A 7,456-nucleotide genomic window follows, 5' to 3' on the forward strand; every position below is an offset into this window, starting at 1 on the left:
TGGCTTGAAAAGAATCATCTTGTGAACAAGACCAACAAACACTCCATCAAAGTACTTCTTGAGCCGATGACCATTAACCTTAAATGAAGATGAGGAATCCAAAGGAGAAATTTCCACGGCACCATTACCAAAAACATCCTTCACCAAGAACGGACTACTCCATCTTGACATGAGTTTTCCGGGGAACAACTTCATTCTAGAATTGTAGAGGAGGACTTTGTCACCTACACAAAACTCCTTTTTCTCAATCAACTTGTCATGAACCTCTTTGGATCGAGCTTTGTAGGTGCTAGCACAATCGTAAGCATCAAGTCGAAGTTCCTCTGACTCATGAAGATCCAACCACCTCTTCTCTCCCACACTTGCTAAGTCAAAATTTATCTTCTTGATGGCCCACAAGGCACGATGTTCAAGCTCAACCGGGAGATGGCATGATTTGCCATAGACAAGGCGATATGGAGTGGTACCAATGGGTGTCTTAAAAGCCGTCCTATAAGCCCATAGAGCATCATCCAATTTGTCCGACCAATCCTTTCTATTGCGAGCAACCGTCTTTTCAAGAATAAGCTTGATTTGACGATTTGAAACCTCAACTTGGCCACTCGTTTGAGGATGGTAGGGAAGCCCAAATCGTTGATGCACACCATGTTTCCTCAACATCTTTTGAAAGGCATTATGGACAAAGTGGGATCCATTATCACTTATCACCGCTTTTGGGACACCAAACCTTGGAAAGATGATCTTCTTAAACAACTTCAATACAACCTTGTGATCATTTGTTGGAGAGGCAATGGCCTCAACCCACTTAGAAACATAGTCCACCGCCACAAGAATATATTGATTCCCGTATGAAGAGGGGAATGGTCCCATGAAGTCAATTCCCCACACATCGAACACCTCCAATTCAAGGATAGGTTGTTGAGGCATCTCATTTCGCTTGGAAATGTTCCCAACTCGTTGACATCGGTCACACGACTTAACAAAGCCCCATGAGTCCTTGAAGAGATGTGGCCACCAAAAACCACTTTGAAGAACCTTGGTAGCGGTCTTGGAAACACCCATGTGCCCACCACTAGGGTCCGAGTGGCACATTTTTAAAACACTAGGCACCTCTTCATTTGGAACACAACGCCTAATTAAGCCATCAACCCCACGTTTGTATAAGATAGGATCATCCCACAAATAGTGCCTTGCCTCTCTTTTGATCTTCTTCTTTTGGTTCTTGGAGAAAGAGGGTGGAAACTCCCCACATGCTAGAAAATTGACCAAATCGGCATACCATGGGAGTTCCTTCACCTCTATGGCATACAAGAAATCATCAAGCATTCTATCTTCTATTGGTAGACCATCATCATGAATTTGATCCCCTTCAAGGCGAGAAAGATCGTCCGCCACAACATTCTCCGCACCCTTCTTGTCCCTAATCTCAATCTCAAAAGCTTGCAATTCAAGTACCCATCGAATCAACCTTGGCTTGGACTCTTTCTTAGCAAAGAGATACTTGAGGGCCGCATGATCCGTGAAGACTATTGTCTTGGAACCCAACAAGTAACATCGGAATTTCTCAAAAGAGTGCACAATTGCCAAAAATTCTTTTTCCGTTGTTGTGTAGTTATTTTGAGCCCCATTAAGAGTCTTGGACATATAGTAAATCACATGAAGTTTCTTGTCTACCCGTTGTCCCAAAACACCTCCAATCGCCCAATCACTCGCATCACACATCAACTCAAAAGGAAGATCCCACCTTGGGCCTTGAACAATAGGAGTAGAGATTAGGGCCTTCTTCAATCTATCAAATGCCTTCAAGCATTTGTCATCAAAATTGAACTCAACATCTTTTTGAAGAAGGTCATTTAGGGGCTTAGCAATGAGTGAAAAATCCTTAATGAATCTTCTATAAAAACCCGCATGACCAAGGAACGATCTCACTCCTTTGACATTCACCGGAGGTGGAAGTTTCTCAATCACATCAATTTTGGCCTTATCCACCTCAATGCCTCTATTAGAAATCTTTTTCCCAAGCACTATACCTTCCTCCACCATGAAGTGGCACTTCTCCCAATTCAAAACAAGATTGACTTTCTCACATCTTGCCAAACACTTCTCAAGATTCACAAGGCACTCCTCGAAAGAAACACCCCCCACCGAAAAATCATCCATAAAGACCTCCATTTCCTCCTCCAACATGTCTCCGAAGATACTCATCATGCACCTTTGGAAAGTAGCGGGTGCATTGCATAACCCAAAGGGCATTCTCCGGTAGGCAAAGGTCCCATAGGGACAAGTGAATGTGGTCTTTTCTTGATCATTAGGGTGGATGGGGATTTGGAGGAATCCGGAATACCCATCGAGGAAACAATAAAACTTGTGCCTTGTTAGTCTCTCAAGCATTTGGTCTATAAACGGAAGAGGGAAGTGATCCTTCTTGGTAGATGTGTTTAGACGTCTATAGTCTATACACATCCGCCAACTGGTGACCGTCCTAGTTGGAATGAGCTCACCCTTCTCATTCTCAACCACGGTCATGCCCCCCTTCTTTGGAACGACATGGACGAGGGAGACCCACCTAGAGCTAGAGATGGGGAATATGATTCCCGCATCCAATAGCTTGGTGATCTCCTTCTTAACTACCTCTCCCATTTGGGGATGTAGTTTCCTTTGTCGTTCAATAGAGGGAAGGGTGCCTTCCTCAAGCGTTATGTGGTGTTGGCACAAAGCGGGACTTATACCTTTAAGGTCATCAATTGTGTACCCCAAAGCACCTTGGTGTTTTCTCAAAACACCACATAACGCTTAAGCTTGGCTCTCGCTCAAGGATGAACTAACTATCACGGGGTAAGTGGAATGAGGGCCCAAGAATTCATACCTAAGGTGTGATGGTAGAGGTTTGAGCTCCACCATAGGCACACCATTACCTTCTTGTGATGTGGCCACTTGCAAAGCTTCATGGCTTGAGATTTCCAAACATGTTTGCTCATCCACGTCCTCCACACTTCCATCAAGTAACTCCTCATAGAAATTCATCTCCTTGCATGAAGCACCTACCTTGTCTTTGTTCAACAAAATATTCTCAAGAGCATCGTTAGAAGTGAGCAAGTGCTCATGCATGGAAGACACAACAATATCAAGTGAATCAATCATCATACAATTTTCCAAAGAAGAACATGGATACTTCATGCTCTCATTCAAATCAAATTCTATAACCTCTTCTCCTACCTTAAGGGAGATCTTAGCACTCCTCACATCAATCATGGCTCCCGAGGTAGCAAGAAAGGGTCTACCTAAAATGATCGGAATGGTGGCATCCTCATCCATTTCAAGAACAACAAAATCCACGGGAAACACAAATTTCCCCACCCTCAAAGGGACATCTTCTACCTTACCTTTTGGAAATTTGATAGACCTATCCGCTAATTGCAAGGTAATGTTAGAAGGTAAGAGTTCCCCTAGCTCAAGTCTTTGATAAACCGAATATGGCATTAGGCTCACACTAGCTCCCAAGTCACATTAGGCATTATCAATTTGCATCTTGTTAATGGCACAAGGGATGGAGAAGTTTCCGGGGTCCTTCAACTTGGGTGGCATTTTGTTCATGATGATAACACTACAATTTTCGGTCAAATTGATGGTCTCCACAACCTCACAAGTTCTTCTCCCACTCAAAATGTCTTTGAGGAATTTGGCATAGTTTGGCATTTGGTTGATCACATCGGTAAAAGGTAGAGAAAGGTGGAGTTGTTTTAGCATCTCAATGAATCTCCCAAATTGTTCATCCAATTTGTGTCTCATGAATTTTTGTGGGTAGGGGAGTTTGGGTCTCACAATCTCTTTCTCTACTCTCACCTCTCTAGGTGTCTCAACCACTACCTCATCCAATGATGCCCTATTCCCCTCATCCTCAACCAAAACCTCCGTAGGAATCTCCTTATCTACACCCTTCCTATGCAATATCTCCTCAAGAACCTTTCCACTCCTAGTAACAATAGCATTCACGGGTTTCTTGGGGTCAAGACCTTGGGAAGGTAAATAAGAAGGGCTTGCATGATCTTTCAAGGCATTAGCAAGTTGAGAGATTTGGTTTTCAAGCATTTTATTGTGGGTCATCATTTCATTGAATTTTTTATCGCTCACGGCCATGTATGTGTTCAACAACTTGGTTTGATTCTCAATTATCTCCTCCAAATTAGTCCTAGGTGAAGAAGGTTGAGAATAGGAACTTTCACCTTGAGTTTTTGGAACAAACCCGGGTGGGGGACCTGTTTGAGAATTATTTTGAAAATTACCCCGTCCTTGATTGTTCCAATTACTCCTATTTTGACTTTGGCCATAGCCTTGATTATGGTTTCCACCACCTTGATTATGGTTACCACTACCTTGGTTATGATTTCCATAACCTTGGTTTTGGTTACCATAACTTTGGCCTTGATTACCATAATTTTGGCCTTGATTTTGGCCACTATAACCTTGATTATTATAGCTACCATGAGAACCTTGGTTCCCTTGGTTTCTATAACCACCACCTTGGTTATAGTTGTCAAAATTGCCTTGGCCTTGGAAGTTCCTATTCCATTGACCCCTTTGATTATCAAACCGTTGACCATTATTATTCGACACATAATTCACATGTTCACTCTCATGGTTATCAAACTCATCAACACATTCATTAGGACAAGCACTAGAGTCATGATCATACGATCCACATGCATCACAAAACAAGCAACCCATAGGCATATTATGTGAAGAGGGAGGGGGTTGAGAGTAAGAAGGAGTACCTCTCCCCTTAAATTGGGAGGGAAGATTCGAAGCTTGAGAAGGGGAAGAAGTGCTCTCCAACTTAGCTTTGATTGCGGTGACCTCCTTTTCTAAGTTTGTCATTTGGGAGGAAAGGTTGTTGATTGCATTTAGATGGTCCACCGAGTACAATGAAGATTGCTTGCTTGAAGAGTCCCTCTCCCCATCTTGCCAATCCCTATAGTATGTCACCACGTCCTCAATGATGTCCACAACTTCTTCTTCGGTTTTGTTCATGATAGGGCCCCCGGCCCCTCCATCGAGGCATGACTTGCCTTGGGGACTTAAACCGCCATAGAAGATTTGGATCACTTGGTATGTGGGGATTCCGTGGTGAGGGCACTCCCTTTGATACTCTTTGAATCTCTCCCATGCTTCGTAAAGGCTTTCACTTGGCCTTTGCTTGAACCCTTGAATCAAGGCTCTTGCCTCCACCGTCTTCTTTTGGGGGTAGAAGCGGGACAAGAAAGCCTTTGTGACATCGTCCCAAGTTCTCAAGGAGTTGGGCTTCACCTCTTTGTCTAGCCACTCCAAAGATCTTCCTATTAGAGAGAAAGGGAACAACTTGAGGCGGATGAATTCTTGAGAAACCCCATTGACTTTGATGGTGTTGCAATATTTTTCAAACTCCTTTAGATGGTTCAATGGGCTCTCATTCTTGGCCCCACTATATTGCCTTCTCTCAATCAAGGTGATCATTGCCGGCCGAATTTCGAAGTCATTTGCCGGTGTAGTAGGTGGAGCTATTCCGCTCTCAAACCTATATGCCCCGGGCACTCCAAGCTCCTTCAAGGCCACTCTAGGATTTTCACCCATGCCTTGCTCTTCTTGAATTTCTTCTTCACTTGAAGAGCTATAACCCAAGGATCTATTAGCCACTCTTCTTCTTGAAAGAGTTCTCTCAATTTCCGAATCAAGGGGAACAAAAGAACGATCACGGGTTCTATGCATGCAAAACTCAAAGAAAAATATTAGTAGCACGGCTACAAGTGTAGCCTAAAGAAACAAAATCTTTTTGTATTTTTTTATAGAATGAAGTAGACTCAACAACAAAAGCTAAGCACCAATAGCACTCCCCGGCAACGGCGCCATTTTGGCAAGATGAAAATGCATGTCGTTATCTACCCTTTCCCCAAGCCAAACTAAATTTGTAAACACCTAACCAACCTTATATGAATATAGGGCAAGTTAAGGGTCGATCCCAAGGGAATGCAATGATGAAAACTAAAGTCTAAGTCAAGCTACCTCGGAGTCGAAAATGAGATTATGGTTGGTGCTAAAATGAACTAGATCAAATTCAACAAATAATCAAGGGTCTAAACACTAGGGATATGGGTTCCACATGCAAGATCAATGATAATGCTAGATTAAAGCTCAATCAATTAATTCAAGTATTGCAATGGACAAACAATAGTAGCAATCAAGAGAGTTCAAATGCTATCTCCTATAGGCCAATCTAGTGGTCACTATGAAAGGCAAACCAAGAAGAATCACAAGCAAACTCAATCAATTAGAGCAACCTTTAAATCAATTGGTCATGTCATTAAGAGTTGTAATGCAATCTAGATTAATCTTATAGGGTGATCAATCCTATTCTAATCAATCTCATGCAAAACTATGTCAACCAATTTAATTGCAACAAATCAACCAATCAAAGAGCATCAACTAGCATTTCCATTAATCAAACATGCTTCCCCCTTTCCCTAGCAACTAATCTACTCACTAATCATGGTGAAATTCAAAACCAAATAACTAGATATTGTATTGAGCATCATTCTATATCAAAATCTAATAGAAATCAAAGTATTCAATATTATCAAACCCAAATCCAAGAAAAACAAGCAACAAGCAAAAAGAATCAAATAGCAAGTAAGTAAGAGATGAAAGAAGGAAGAGATTCTCACTAATATTGATGATTGAAAATGAAGAAATCCAAACTTGATTGATCAAATGTTGAGTTACAAATCCAAAACCAAGAATTCCTCTCTAACTTCTCTCTAACTTCTCTCTCTAAAACTAAGCTAATGAAATATTATCAAAAAGTTGGATTCAAAAAGGAAATACAATTCTATTTATAAGCTAAGAAGAAATCGGCAGCTCCCGTGCCCTCTCCCGATAGACCCGCGCCCGCAGAAAAATGGGTACGGAACCCTCCACGGGCTGTCTGGGCAGCACCCGCGCCCGCGGCATCAGGGGCCCGCGCCCGCGGGGAGATGACCCGCGCCCGCGGCAAGATCCCCTGCTCCCAAAGGCTGATCAGGGGGCCGCGGTCTCTCTGAGTGGAGAGGCCTCTCCATTTTGCCCGCGCCCGCGGAAAGCCCTCGGGGCAACCGCGGCTAGTTCCTGCCAACTTTTGGCAGTTTTGAGCATCATAGGCCCGCGCCCGCGGCTTGATGACCCGCGCCCGCGGCCTGGTGGAATGCCTTGGAGACCTCTCCGAGGCCTCTCCAAGGCCTCTCTAAGCCCTCTCTAGCCAAATGCTTCTTCCTTGCTTGATCATTGAGGTCCCGAATTGTATCCTTTGCCAAGGTGAATCTCACAATACCTACACAAGTAAACAAAGGAAGGAAATAAAAGGGAAAAAGAGCAAAATAAAGGAAAACACGATAAAAACACGAGAATCATAAAGAAAAGAGGAAAAAGGAGAAACTAAAGGAAAAAGGAC

At 43.0% G+C, this 7,456-nt stretch overlaps 1 pseudogene; it reads left to right on the forward strand.

The window, feature by feature from the left end:
- Positions 1 to 5,116: 5,116 nt before the first annotated feature.
- On the forward strand, positions 5,117 to 5,215 carry LOC145569653 (small nucleolar RNA R71; annotated as a pseudogene).
- The last annotated feature ends 2,241 nt before the right edge of the window (positions 5,216 to 7,456 follow it).

Source organism: Chenopodium album, chromosome 11 (assembly GCF_948465745.1).
Source record: "Chenopodium album chromosome 11, dcCheAlbu1.1, whole genome shotgun sequence".
NCBI lineage: Eukaryota > Viridiplantae > Streptophyta > Magnoliopsida > Caryophyllales > Amaranthaceae > Chenopodium > Chenopodium album.